Consider the following 13,041-nt stretch of genomic DNA (forward strand, 5'->3'; position numbering starts at 1 on the left):
AGGAGCACCTACAGGTCTAGTAGAGAGAAAACAAAGCGATGCAGAGGGAGGGAGACACTGCCAGTGAGGCTGGACAGGTTTAATGCGATGGCCACTGGCGCTTCAGATGCTATTGGACAACAAGGAATAACTTGCACGTTTGTGGAGGGGACGTGGCGTCAGTGTGTGTGATATGAGCCTGTGATGACAAGTGCTGATTTATATTGAGGTGGACGTGGATGTACAGCGCCCTGAGGGCAGCTCACCTACTCACACATTACCGTCACTGTCAGGAGGGGACAATGAGAGAGGGGAAAGGGGGGGGCGGGGGGGGGCTTTATCCAGGGAAATCACAAGGAACTCTCACCACCTGAAAACTATATGCACTATATAATTGTAATCGTAAATGCAGAATGCCATCACTTCTAATTTAACATTACTCCTTTTGCACAGGTAAACATGCATACATCAATTTTAAGACTATCCTATGCACATAAACTAGTTGATGTAAATGTTGTGTCGGCAAAAGTTTGCAAAACTTTTGAATGAGAGTCCTAATCAATGTAACTGCTCACGGTTAAACAACAGAAGAGAGTCAATCATAGAAGTTAAATAGATTTAATAATATACATTTTCCAGTCAGAGATTTTTATTTCTCCTTTGAGTACTGAGCACTGAAGCTTGTTATCCAGAGTTTGTAAGGCTGTTTGATAAAATAAGTTTTAATCAAGAGCAACGTAATAGTAATGCTATTTGTAGTTCCTTCAGGAAATTTGTTTTAATTAATGCCAAAATATAAGTATAAAATATGAGTGAGATAGGGTTATATTGAGAACTGCAGTGTATGTGTATGTGTGTGTGTATGATACAGAGAGAGAGGGGGAGAGAGAGCGTAATTATCCTCAGTAATTTCATCTGCTGACACACATTTTAAGATCGTTTTAAAACTGCAGGTCTAAAATGGGACTTTTTAAGCTCAGCCATTAAAATAGAAGAATTCAAATAACTTTCTTCATTGAGTTTTATAGATTCCACATTAAAAAATGACCTTGGAAGGAAAGGAAGAAGAAAAAAGATGCTAATGAAAAAGTGCTCCTTGGGATAGAGTCACAGAGGATTTAGAAATGCTTGATAAAGGTACAAAATGTTGATTCACAGACAACAGCATTAGGAGAAAGGTTCTTCTGGTTTGGAATCAAACCTCACGTTGCCCGAGTGGTGGTTCGGTTCGGTTTTGAAAGCACTAGAATTACACTAACCCTGAGATCGGTTTTCTGTATCATGTTGTCAGACAAATGATATTATGACAATTTTCCTTTGATGAAGTTGCAGTCTGTGATCTGCCCACGGAAAAAACATTATGAACCAAAACTCTTCCATTGCAATCAAGCCTTAATGAGTAAGCCATCTCTGACTGATTAAAAACTCCAACATCCATTTTTGAGGGACATCCTGTTTGGTCTGTGCCACATCCCCGCTTGCCGAGACCGCCCTGTGTTTTCCTCCCTGCTACTTAGAGACCTCTTGATATTTACAGAGCTCCTTTTAATAACTGCATTTCCCTCAAAGGTTTTTGTTTTCTGCTCCTGTGCTTGTAAGCACTGCCATCGCTCTGGTTGGATTTTACTCCGCAAATGGTTGTCGTGATAAGAAAATATAAACATCCGCCGGATTCATCCATCGTGGGTTAGTGCTTCCAGTGGCGTGCAATGCCTCTGACAATTAGCCTTGAGCAATGGAGTCCTTTGGTCACAGGCCTAGCCTTTATTGTATGCTGACAGACAATTCCCTCTGGGGTTGCAACTACGCAGCCACACAGAGGCAAATAGAAAAGACAAACCTCAGAAATGAGCTATGAGAAACAACATAGCTTGAAAATCCTTTGGGTGAATAATCCCACCGACAAGTAAAGGTAACATCGGCCTCATCCACTGTCCAGCTTGCTTGAGTGGCTATCTCTGTGTTCTCCCCCTCACATCACCCCCCTCCTCCATCACCTTCAGCCATCTACCCTATCAATAAATCTATCTGGGAAATCAATGCCACAGAGAATCGCTAAAAGTTATCAGCTGAAGCCCTGCCAAATCAGCAAACACAATCACTATGTAAATCTATGGCCGCTTCTCCTTCACAAAACACAGCTTGCTTTGAGCATAAGAGCGTAAGAAGAGTACGGGGGGGGGGGACTTTGAGGACTAAATGTGTTTTAGAAATGGACAATATTTGCCTCCCGTCGCTGCTTTCTGAACCTGAGCAAATTATAGCGTGTGTGTTTCAGAAGAACACTGTGCTGAGTGTTTTCTCAGAGGACCGACATATTCGCACTAGAATCAACAAACTCCCACACTGGCAGCAGAAAACAGCTCAATAATTAAGACAAACACAAAGGAAGCCATGCAGGGCGTCACACACGGAGAGCCTGTCATGACTGCTGATGTTTATTTCATCTCTATGATATGAACCATAACAGCTACTTAGCATGTTTTCACCTCGACTACAAAGTTACCAATGGCTGGTCATTTATATGCTTAGATTGAGTTCTGATGGTAACATCTGCGCTTCCGTCAGTCACGATGCTGCTTCGCCCCCCCCCCCCCCCCCGCGTTGCCTTAGGCAAATCCCTCTCTCCCTCTCCCTCTCTCTCTCTCTCGCTCTCTTTCAGTCCCCCCCCTAGACAGCTTGGTCACCCAGGCCTGCAGGAGAGAGTCTCACCGTGATGAAATTGAGGTAGGCAGTTGTTCCTCCAGCCCCAGGGTCATTATTTAAAAAGTGACAGAGATTCTAGCGGGTGAACATGATGGAGGTAAAGACTGAGGGAGGAGGAGAAAGAAAGAGAACGGCACTCAGGGAAGAGAGGAGGGAGGAGGAGAGGCGCAGGGTCTTGGAGGGGGGGGGGGGCTCAGTTGTGCAGGTGCATTGTCCAGCGGAGGGAGAGGGTGCTGGGAGACAAATGAATCCAGCAGGCATTTGGTACACACCGGAGATTGCTTATCGATCCAGATCGCAGTATTCAGGCTGGCCTGAGAGAGGGCTGAGAATTTTCTGAGGGAGTTAATAACCTGGCAGCTCAGCTGTCTTGTCCAATTCACCGAAGGCAGAGGCATAATCAGGGCTGGATTCCTTCTTCTGTCTGAGGGGGGGGCTCTCGCCCTCCATCCTCTCTTTCAGCTCCCTGTCTCTACGTCTCTGTTGCCCTGCCCCTCATCCCTCCCTCCATCCACAGCCCCTCACTTCCACTCCATCGGAGCTCTAAAAGTGATTGAAATGACAGCCTATAGAAAGAGGCTAATCAAATTGTTTATTATCAGTCTGAATCAATATGTATGGATTGTTAAAACATCAAAGTCAGCCCCTGGAAAAGTAATAGTCAACAGCCAGCAGCAGCTGCTCAGCCAAGGCCGAGTCCCTGGGAGCCTCGCTCCATTTAAAGCGACTTTCACTCTTACTTAAGTCCTGATGACCCGACGAGGTCAGTTGGCTGAAGGGGATGTACGTGGCTGTGCTACAACGCCGCGGAATAAAACCCCTCTAAACTTCCCTTCAGCCACTCAGATGTATCTCTGTCCAGACTGACTGATAAACTATCCATCAACTGAATAAATGAGCCACAATGGACCCACAATAAAGACCTTCGCTCACATACTGTGCTCCAAGCAATATTTTGGACTACTGGCCATGGGCGTCCTCAAATTCAAAATGTTGCACTCATCCTCTCCTTTGGATCCGACTCGCTTCTCTGGATTGCAAATGAGGCCAGGCTGATGAATGAGTCGAGGGAAGGGATGGAATTGCTTTGAGATGGACATTGTAGTTGGTTTCAGGCCGCAAGACAAACTGGCACAGAAGATTGATGGATAGCCATTGCCCATTCATTGGTGCTGTGTGTGACACCTGATGTTTGTCCGAGGTCTCCCTCCACTTCCAGCACGCCACAAACACGAGGAACGCCGCGGCTTGATAGAATGATTAGACACTGAACGATATCTCCTTCTGCAGCTCTCCATCTCAGCCACTTTACAGCAAGCAAACATCAAGATGGATAACAATGTTCATAACCACCAGGTCAAGAGTGAGAGGACTGGGGACTTGCATCACATATATTATGCAATCTGATGCTTTGCATTGCATTTATCATAACATCTTCTCAGCTACTGGACATCAATGTCAAATATGCGGCATATTAAAAGATGTCCTCCCTCCCATTCTTCTGTCACTCATTTCAGCGGAGTCAGAGTTCCTATTCAGCAAACCTCGTCCGCCCTTTCAACTGGCACACAAAATCCATATTACTATAGGAGAAGCTTCCTAATTGGACGTCCACTCAGCTCCTTATCATCAGCTCCATTACATGTGCCCCATAAAGGCACCGTCATCCATCATACAGCAAATTTGTTCTGTCATTTTTCTCTTGGATGAAAGATAAGGGCCAGGGGGGGAATATTGATTTTATAAAAAACATGAAGCAGAGACTCCAGAAGTGAAATGTTTGCCTGTTATCAATAATTGGTCTAGTAACCATGACAGACCAAAGGGAGAGAAAAAAAAGAAAGAAAAGAGAGAAGAAACGCACATCTGGCGCCTCGGTGGGGGCAATATCTAAATACTGACTTTTCAACTTCACCTCAAATGTTCATTTTTCTCTGCGTTATTTTTCATGGATTATTTCAGTTCATTAATTTATTTCTGCCTTGTTTATTATGGATAAAAATGTAATTATGCAAATGTTTAAAAACAAAGTGTTGTGATTCTCATTCCTGTGAACGGTACTTGACACTGAAGGGTCGAAGTAACCTTTCTCTTAATAGCTTCAAAATGCTGACATCATTTGATTCAATGCAAGAAAAATTAAGCATTCATTTATGAAAACCTTTCAGATATGCAAACGTTTCTGAATTACACTGTTCACGTCTTTATATCGAAGATCGCCTGTGAACTAGCAGCACAAAAACATACACAGCATGCAGGCACACATGAATGAAACTATAGCTGTTCTGACATTCAGGAAATGCCTTTGAGGAGTTGCAGAGATGCAATATATTGGAAATTTCTTATGAGACAGTTGTGACAGTTTAAAGCATATTAATCCTCTTAAAACTGTTTAGTCTTCATGGAGCTGAAACAGGAACTAAAGCGAGAAAGCATTTTTATATTCATTTTATTTTACTTTGGTAACTATATTTATACTTCCTGTCCCTACTTCAACTTTACCAAACCCTTGTCCATGCTAAGGATAGTTGTGTTGAATCGAATGTCAGCACTGCTTGGCAACATCATCCTGTTGAAAGTTAAAACTTTGCAGACCTGCGCCGTAGAAGATACATGACCAGAAGGCATACAGGTCCCCTCTTATGTCATTGAACCTAAAATCAATAATTCCAGATTGACAGAAGAACATAACATGACCCTTTGACCATTCAAAGCCAGCTCTAAAGTGTTGGTGTTAGTTTGATAACAAGAAGTGCCATTTGGCACGTTGTTGCATATTAAACAATCTTCCAACAGTGATGCGCTAATTACCATTTTAGCATCAGATTTCACGGCCAAATTAGTAATGACAAATGTGCAATGTACTGTTAGACTGGATATATTTAGGCACACAGACTATTTGATTAGACTTAGAATAATACCATGCTTTGGTTTAAAATAAGGGCATTGCTTACTTAAACAACATACTAACTGTACGCACCATACATCATGCACCTTGCTTGTAGGCTTAAAAAAGAAACAACCTCGTTTTATTTTATTTTATTTTACAAACATGAGTTGGTCTCCTGTTGAAACATTTTATTGCATTGTGTGAGTGTATGCCCTGTCATCCAAAAATCACACCAAAAAGAATAAAAATGCACTCCCCAACATCTCCCTCGCTGTATCTTTTATCCAGCCCTGCAAAATAAAAAACCTTGTCTACAAAGCCTTTAGTTCGTTTCGACTGAACAAGAAATGGTGGAACAGATCTAAAATGTTGTTGCCAAACCCCCCCCCCCAAAAAAAACAGTGACAAATCACAACAGTGTTGGCATCTACTGTGACACTTAACACGTGTATCAAACAGCTGTTCTTAAAGAATAGATTCCCGGAGAACAAAAACAAAAAGATTTGCCTCCCCCATAAGTTGATCTCATCCTCTAATCAGAGGGTAAGGAGCTCCTGAATGCGTCTCCAATTCATTTTCTTTTTCATTGATTTCACTTCTAATTGCTACTATTTGCTTTTCAAGACTTTGGGTTTGGGTTTGCACATATAATGACTCATCACAGCCCCTATCCTGCCTCAGCGGTGAACAACACAGACACTTATTACACCTATTAATTGTGCTTAAACTGGAAGGAATAAAAGCACACCAGTCCAGTCTAGAAGAACCTGCTTCAGTGGGGCCTCTACATCTGGCAAAGTTCCAGCTGTTAACTTCTTGCTAAATAATGGTCTTAGCTGGCCTTAAATGTGCCAAAGGTGTATGAAAAAAGAACTCACATCTTTATTAAGAACCTCTCTCTCCACTTTCTGATCTCTCTTTCTCCTCTCCATTTCTATCCATGCCTCTTCCAGGCGCACTCCACTGTGAACAGTAGCTGATGGCTGGGTTACAGCAGGGTCCTTGCCAAAGTGTCGTTTGGCACGTTGTTGCATACTAAACACCCATGACTCCCACTCTTAACACGTTGGGGGTCTCTACATAGAGAGTGCAACGAGATACTCCAAACCAAGGCCCTCTGTATCAGCCCGACACCCACAATGAAGTCCTCTACGGGATCCAAGGTGGAGCACGTCAAAACATAGCAGCTGGACATGCTGCTTAAACGCACAGGGCATGATGGAGATGCAGAAGGGGGTGTGACTGGATTAAATATCGATGCTTTTCTTTCTGCTGAAGGGTTTTAGTCATACAGTATAATATCGTGGTGCACAATATACCTGCAGGCCATTTAAGACGCTCTCTTGATGACTTGCTGAGTAGAAGAAAATTGTAGAATTCACATCCTGGAAACACAAAAAGCAAGTGACCCGCAACAATGTCAGCCCTCCATATGATGAGCCAGTTAATGTTTGAAATTCTAATGACGCTTTAACCAGGAAATATGTACTTACATCAAAGCCCTCCGCTCTGAGCGGGGCTAAACAGGATTACCCTCCCACATAGATAACGAGAACAGGATGATGTAGACAATACCAAAACGTGCGTGCAGCGTGCATGTAACATGTAGAGGATGTAACGAGGCGTGATTAAAGCGCACCGCAACATGCCATGTAGATTGAGGCTCAGACTTCACTTAAAACATGAATGCTTTACCTAATAAAATAAGCATCACTATTACACAGCACAGAAGACGCTTGCTTGTATGGGAGTACATTTCTGTGATGCATTTTTTGTGCTACATGTGTGTGTGTGCAGGAGTGCAGAGGGAATACGGCAAATTCGTCCGCTTCACTTCTAATTAATACACACTCAAGGGCTGATAACATTGTGGCTGAAAGTAGATCTCCTTAAGAGAAACTTAATCCAGCTAAAGATCGCACTTCTCCCATTCTCTTCCATGGCATCACAATCAAAGGTATTGGGTGCGTCTCTAGTGGACTCATTAGTAGACTGCTCAGCAGTGGGGGTCTCAGCTAAGGTGTAGCCTCCAACAGCACCCTCTAACTACTACCCCCCCCCACACACACACCAACTGATAACTTGAGCAATCAGGGATGCTTTTGGAATATTCATACGACAATCATTTAGCATCACGATGGAAACACTACACTCTCATAAGCTCTGGGATGAATCACCACCTTAATGGCATGTGGCATGTGTGTATGTACATCCGTGCGTGTGTGTGTGTGTGTGTGTGTGGTTGAGATCTCTTCTTACAAAGACAGGGGTCAGATATCAGTTGGTGTTGCCACTTCAACAAATGTCACAGCAGTGAATTAAACACCTTAACTGAGCAGGAGGTGATCAGGAGGTGTAGTACAGCTGTACTGCAAGATGTCAAATTTAGGCCTCGCTCGTCAAAATCTTTAGGAATTAATGAACCGAGTCATGTTCTTAATTCCATATACACACTCGTTTAAAAGGTGAACCTCATTGCAACAGGCCTCCATCTAAAATGCATGGTCTCTCTATGGAAAGCCACTGTGGTCTTTTTATCAGGCTATAATCTGTCTCTCCACCCTGCTACCTGATCTGAATTCACAATACAGCAGGTTAATACGTGGGATCAGGTTAAAGAGTGCTGAGCCATGTTAAACCACTGCAACACAGGAGCATGCATCATGTCCACGCATTAATAAAAGGCAACTACGCTGTCATTATGAGCACAAAACGTGCTCTGGCTCCACTTCCTGGCTGCTCTAATAGCCAACTGGTCAAGGGTGATTTATCTGATAAACTGCTTTTGTGTTCCACCAGCCTGAGAGATGGTTTAGTTTAGCAGAGTGTGCCATAATGTGCTTTATAAATACAAAAACAAATGGTTGCCAAGGGAGGAGGAAAGATGTAGCTTGTATATTTGTGTTGGGTGAGGTGGGAGTGGGTCAAATTGTATCCTCTTGGGTCTTGCGGGGTGGGGGGGGGGGGGGGGGGGGGCAGACAGGAAAAGCCTGAGTTATAACTGTTCCATCACCTGCCTTCTGCCTCCCGTGCATTACTCAGGATATAGTGCAAATTGCAGCCGGCATCCATTACTTCTTTTCAGGGTTAATATTGATGTAAATATCATTCCTATCTGCTGTGTCATTTATTTGAAATACTATGTGCGAGGAGTAGCTGTGGCAGTGAATCAAATCAATTGATAGAGCAGTTAGCCTCGCAGTCCGGGCTGCCTGGGAGCTGCCGAGCGAGCATGAAATATTATGGAGATTGTTCTTTAAAGTGATCTCTTCATCATCATTTGTCTGCAGCCTGGGCGATCCTATCCGCTACCGCTGTGTTCCTCTTGGGCACCAGCTGTCATAACTAAATCAGCCGGATAATGCAGTTGTGCGCACACTTCTACCGCTTACCCCCGCGACACCCGCCTTCACCACTGACCCCCCCCCCCCCCACACACACACACACACACTGCCTTTCTCCTCTGCTCTCTTCAGCCCCTCACCACCGCAGCCACGTGTCAAGGAGCATCCAGAGAGTCGCTCATCATCGCCGCTGATAGCCCGCCTCTCTGGGGCCTGCTTGTTTGTGTCACTTCCTATGTGCAGGGCTGCTAGTTCATGTCACCCGGCGTAGAAGGGGAGGGCATGGCGGCTGTTTTACTTCATGTTTGGCTGCTTGTGACATGCACAGAAGAACCACAGAGCTCTGGATGTTATGAAAGCTGGTTGAGCTGCCAGTCCGCGCTACGTCGTAAGCAAATATGACGGAGACAGTTTTTATGGCACCCTTCACAGTCTGTTACCATGCAGCTGGATCGCTCTTTTTACTGCCCATAAATGGAGTGGCGTGCATATTTCCTCAGTCATTAGGGGGACAGTCAGGAGACATACTCAGAAGGAGAGGCACGCCACTTAGGCCAGGCCGTTTAGCATTGTAAAAAGCTCATCAGCGAGCCTCTCAGAGTGATGTAAACTCTTACTTGGAGAACATTTCCACGTGTCAGTGAGAGATGAGACAAGAGGGCTTCTTCAATGACAGGGCCTCAGAGGAAAAACCTGCATTATTCAGTGCCAGGACACCCGGACCTGAAAGCCAGCGATGCCATCCTGATCACAGCTTCATGCCCAACTGATATTACAGTCAGCAGACGCTGGGCATGGTAAAGGCTGTGCCATATATATATATACTTCTGCAAATTTAGATGTTATAAAGAAACAAACAAGATTCTAGAAGATGCCAAATAAAGGCGCTGTAAAATGTATCTCGCAAAAAAAACCATGCACACTAGCCACAGCTCTAAATACAGCCTGGAAATGATTATCCTCTTGTAAAATGGTATCAAGTTATACATTTATACTCATTATGTGTTGACAAAATAGGCATCTATAATGCAGAGACAATGATGTCAGACTACAGCCCGTTACATTTATATTTTCTTTCCAAACAAGTCACAGAGGGGCCTTGCTGAGGCGGCGACATCTGCATGTCTCTTTGTCAAAAGAACAATGAGGGCTCTTAGCAGAGAACAGAAACACTATTTGTCACTGTACTCTGATAAAATTCATACAGGGGCATTGTATGGGTCTGAGAGTGGATGTTAAATCCATTAATCAAATCCAGATGGATTTTGTGCTTTATGGGTTATGTCCCATTGCTTACCCTGGGAGATGCAGAGGTTTAAAAGGCCATGTCTTATGTGTGTGTGTGTGAGTGAAAACATACATACACATGCACTTGTGCGTGTCAGTTCCCAATGAGTGATTATGACCACTGGTTCACCATATTGATCAGCGGCGCTCAAAGAGGGGTGTGAGATAGATTGCCACACCAAGAAGAACAGCATAAGCATATCCGCACCGAGCAAAGTGGCTGAGGAGAGAAAGTCCATGTGGGTAAGAGTCTGTAAAGGGAGCGATATCAGTGTGTTATTGTTCACATATTTAAATGATTAAAAGCAGCCAATAAAGAGGTACGGAAGTGAGTTAAACAACAAGATTGTTAAGAAGCATAAGAGGAAGCAGGGGATCAAGTCGGGTGCAGAGAATGCCAGGCTTAATAAAAAGAATTGTTCTAAATACCACTGAGACCACCCATCCCAAGAATGCAAGCTATGCCCTCACGCCACCGTTAAATACTGTTGACATATGTTATGCAGATGTAACTGCTGCTAAATAACCTGGATTGTGGGATTTAGGTTGAAGTTTTCCTCCACAACAGAGAGAAGCCCCTTCTGATTTCCCGGAATCTACATTGTGTAGATTGTGATTGTGACTCACGCTCCAAACACCAGCTGGATGCCATCCACGCCACACTTCCTGCCACTGATTGGACAGGTAGATGCAACAGAGCGTTGTTGCCTCTCTCCATAATTTTCCACAGATCCAGCAGAAAGTATTTTATAGTGCTTGTTCTTTTTTCTTTCTTCCTCACCAATCCAAGCAGCATGCGCGCGCTTCCATACCATCATACACATGGCTCTGGTTTGGCTTGGAGAAGCGGATTTCTCTCTCATTTTTCCCTGTGGTTATTAATTATACAGATATTGTTCTGGCGCTGAGCGTAAGAGGGCTGCTAGATAGTTTTGGAGGCTCTTCTGCAGTGAGACTCTGAAGTTTCATTTCACTTGGACTTAAATATCCCTTTGCGTGGTCCAAGTGGTGCTCTGTTCAGTCTCTGTCAGCTGTGCAGTGCAGGGACATGCAGGGTTCTGGCAGATGGGGTGGGGGTGGGGGGGGCAGCCGATGTAGGACAGCCTCTCTTGGCTCCCTGGGGGGGAGATCTGTGTAAACTACACTACAAATTACACAGTGGGTTGCTGTGCACCTTGAGCCAGTGTAAACAACAACACCATTTCCTCTCTCTCAGTATGAATCAAGCTGAACTTATATGACCCACATCCGAGTCCACACCCATACTTTGTTTGCCCCCCCCCCCCCCCCCCCAAAAAAAACCCTTTTAATGACACACCTACTGTTCAGCCCTGAGCAAGCTTTTTCTCTCTTCCCCCTCCCACTGACTTCATTCATGAAAACTCCTCCTCCCTACGCCCCACCACTCTCAATGTGTCGCACTATGCAGCTGTTTCATTTTAGAAGCCGGGGACTCCAGAAGTTTGCCTTGCAGCCACCAGAGCCAGTTGGAAACCACAGCCAATACTTGTCCAAAGGGACTCTGGCAAGTTAAATATAAAGCCCCTCAGTTGTCGTAAGAGATTTAATACATTCTTTCTTCAACGTTTGCATAATGCTCACTGGCTTAAAAGAACAAAGTCCCCTTGCTTGTTATTTCGCAGACCTATTTGTTGATCTCTCATTGCTGGAATATCACGTTTTAGTAATGGTCGGCTGCAAACCAGCTGATGTGTTTAATGAACTTTATTGTGCCTCATTCTGGGATCTACCTCCCACTTAGACCCAGAGCAAAGCTTCAGGTCACAGCAGCAGAGAATGATTCATTAATGCAATTAGCAGTATTCAAATAGTCTATATATCATTTAAACCCCAGACTGAGCAACTTGTGTTAATCGCCATGAAATCCAGCATAATTTGAAAAAAGTAATTTCACTGATACAACCTATGCACTTTATTATAATGTGAGAAAAGGTATTGCATACAATGTAAATTAACTTCCATTTTTTTAGTTTCTATTAAACCACATTTAATTTATTTAATAGATTCTATGTAATCTATCAAATGTTATTCATTTTGCTATAGATTTAAACATTTTCATTTTATAGCTATAAAAGACCAGTCATGTGCTTACATTTCCATGCTATCCCATAATATTCCATGTGAACTGTTTGAACCATTTGATTGGTTCAAGATGTGTTGTTGTTGTTGCATCAGTTGCTATGCCGACCCATGTGGTAAACAGGAACACGAAGCCCAACAACAACGTTTATGGCAACAAAGTAAAATATTACTTTTGATCAAAATATGTAAATCTCATATTCAATTGTCTCTATTATAATATAAAGTCATTAGATACCTTCAACCAGAATAATACAAATGAGACATAAATATATAACCCCCAGTTAATTTTAAGTACTATACAATAACATAATAACACAAGTAACATTAAAATTAAAAACAGACAGGCCTATTAGAGCCCTTTAGAAACTAAACCTGTTTTCTTGTCTTTGTGTTTAATGTGGTTCACTTTCATGCAACAATTCTTGGCCAATACAACTAATTTAGTTTATAAACTGAAGACCATGGTCTCATGTACTTTATGTAGTAAATGTGTTTTCTTTAATTCCTACGTCATTACTGCACTGTTCTTTACCTGCTTCCTTCCTTTCACTTGCCTGCTAATCAAAAAGCATTTATCAATATGTTCAGAAACTCTTGCAACCCCCTAACTGAGGCGGCATACTCGTACGAATCCTCAGATCAGTAATAGTAGTCCGACTGGCACAGTTCTGCACCAATATGTGAACCAGCTGTGGGTCCCAGCCTGGTAGTGTGCTGCGCTTCAGACAGAGG

The sequence above is a fragment of the Brachionichthys hirsutus genome, chromosome 1 (assembly GCF_040956055.1).
Source record: "Brachionichthys hirsutus isolate HB-005 chromosome 1, CSIRO-AGI_Bhir_v1, whole genome shotgun sequence".
NCBI lineage: Eukaryota > Metazoa > Chordata > Actinopteri > Lophiiformes > Brachionichthyidae > Brachionichthys > Brachionichthys hirsutus.